This window comes from Oncorhynchus kisutch, linkage group LG17 (assembly GCF_002021735.2).
Source record: "Oncorhynchus kisutch isolate 150728-3 linkage group LG17, Okis_V2, whole genome shotgun sequence".
NCBI classification, from domain to species: Eukaryota; Metazoa; Chordata; class Actinopteri; order Salmoniformes; family Salmonidae; genus Oncorhynchus; species Oncorhynchus kisutch.
The window spans coordinates 81,413,388-81,416,069 of record NC_034190.2 but is presented as its reverse complement, the minus strand read 5'-3'; positions in this window follow the sequence as shown (position 1 = coordinate 81,416,069).

The following is a 2,682-nucleotide window of genomic DNA, read 5'->3' as shown; positions in this document are numbered from 1 at the left end:
TCTCTCTCCTCTCTCTCTCTCCTCTCTCTCTCTCTCTCTCTCTCCCCCCTCCCCTCCCTCCCTCCCTCTCTCTCTCTCCCTCCCGGTCTCTCCTCTCTCTCTCTCTCTCTCTCTCTCTCTCTCTCTCTCTCTCTCTCCCTCCCTCCCTCCCTCCCTCCCCTCCCTCCCTCCCTCCCTCCCTCCCTCCAGCCCAACATTAAAGCACTGAGTCACTCGTTGATAAAGGATCCATCCATAATTTGAAAGGAACACAAAACGGCAGCCGACCCCAACTTGGTTTGCTATGAAGCTGACGATCAAAAACAGCTGTACGTGTCACAGATTGGCCCTTTTATTAAGCTGCAGCACAAGAGAGAGAGAGAGAGAGAAACTAGACAGGGAAAAAGGGAGAGAGGAAGTAATCCATTGATTAATAGAGGGAGAGGAGAACTACACCTAAGAGATACAACCGCTGTATGTTGACAGGACCAAATGGTTAAGGTCAGTGAGGCTGGAGGTTATAGGTTCATAGAGGTAGAAAGAGGGTTCTAGATAGTTATAACCAGTTTTTAGCACGGACAATGCCATTGAGGGCTTCCACCATTTAAAGTAGTCAACGGGGTGGGGATTCCTATAGGTTCCCGAGCGAGCGATCAGCCATTGGTCAGAGTTTGGTGCTGTGACGGTCATGGAATTTTGGATGACGGCTATTGGTCAGCCAAATGACTCTGCGGTCACCGTTATAATTGGTCATAATTTGAATAGCAAAAATATAGATTTTGTTTTCCATGTCCATTTAGGGAGGGGGGGGGGGGTACTAAGCTAACACATGGAATTGTTTTAAGATGGTCATGCCATGTATCATTTAGGTAATTTATTTGGAATTTTAGGACCCCTTTACATGTTAAAATATTGAATTTATATTGAATATAGGCCATAGAAATGCATTGAATAACACATTCATAAATGGCAAAAGAGAGAGTCACTTTTTAAAATTATAAGTAGAAAGGTTTTGAAGTATTTGTCCTCTGATGCAAAGGGGTTGGGTAAAAAAAAGATGACTATATATTGTGTTCACCTTTATTTAACTAGGCAATTCAGTTAAGAACAAATTCTTATTTACAATGACAGCCTACCCAGGCCAAACCCTAACCCAGATGACGCTGGGTCAATTGAGCGCCACCCCTTGGGACTCCCAATCACAGACGGTTGTGATACAACCTGGAATCAAACCAGGGCACTGAGATGCAGTGCCTTAGACCGCTGCGCCACTCGGGAGCCTCCAAAAAGATGGGGTCGACAGATATGCTTCTAGATCAACTTTGCAGTATTTGTGTGTGTGTGTTATTTCTTCCATTATTAGCCCAGAATATTTTTTGTGCTTCAAGTTCCTCGGCGTACACATCACTGACGATCTGAAGTGTTCCATCCTCATAGACAGTGTGGTGAAGAAGGCGTAACAGAGCCTCTTCAACCTCAGGAGGCTGAAGAAATTTGGCTTGTCCCCTAAAACCCTCACAAACTTTTACAAATGTACAATTGAGAATATCCTGTCGGGCTGTATCACTGCCTGGTACGGCAACTGCACTGCCCTCAACAACAGGGCTCTCCAGAGGGTGGTGTGGTCTGCCCAATGCATCACCGGGGTCAAACTACCTGCCCTCCAGGACACCTACCGCACCCGATGTCACAGGAAGGCCAAAAAGATCATCAAGGACAACAACCACCCGAGCTACGGCTTCTTTACCCCGTTATCCTCCAGAAGGCGAGGTCAGAGGTCAGTACAGGTGCATCAAAGCGGGGACTGAGAGACTGAAAAACAACTTCTATCTCAAGGCCATCAGACTGTTAAATAGCCACCACTAACATCATTTGCCGGCTTCCACCCAGTTACGCAGCCCTGTACCTTAGAGGCTGCTGCCCCTATATACATAGACTTGGAGTCACTGGCCACTTTTATAATGGAACACTGGTCACTTTAATCATGTTTAAATAATGTTTAAATACTGCTTTTGTAACGATGTAGGCTGAGAGTCGGGAAGAAAGTACAGGCAGTGAGTGTTTTAATAAAATAAACAAAACAATAAACAATAAACACGAAACACAAACAACAACAACATATCCTTCCTGTTTGGCCCTGTCCGGGGGTGTCCTCGGATGGGGCCACAGTGTCTCCTGACTCCTCCTGTCTCAGCCTCCAGTATTTATGCTGCAGTAGTTTATGTGTCGGGGCCTAGGGTGGGTTTGTTATATCTGGAGTACTTCTCCTGTCCTATTCGGTGTCCTGTGTGAATCTAAGTGTGCGTTCTCTAATTCTCTCCTTCTCTCTTTCTTTCTCTCTCTAGGACCATGCCCCAGGACTACCTGACATGATGACTCCTTGCTGTCCCCAGTCCACCTGGCCGTGCTGCTGCTCCAGTTTCAACTGTTCTGCCTTATTATTATTCGACCATGCTGGTCATTTATGAACATTTGAACATCCTGGCCATGTTCTGTTATAATCTCCACCCGGCACAGCCAGAAGAGGACTGGCCACCCCACATGTGCTCTCTCTAATTCTCTCTTTCTTTCTCTCTCTCTGAGGACCTGAGGCCTAGGACCATGCCCCAGGACTACCTGACATGATGACTCCTTGCTGTCCCCAGTCCACCTGGCCGTGCTGCTGCTCCAGTTTCAACTGTTCTGCCTTATTATTATTCGACC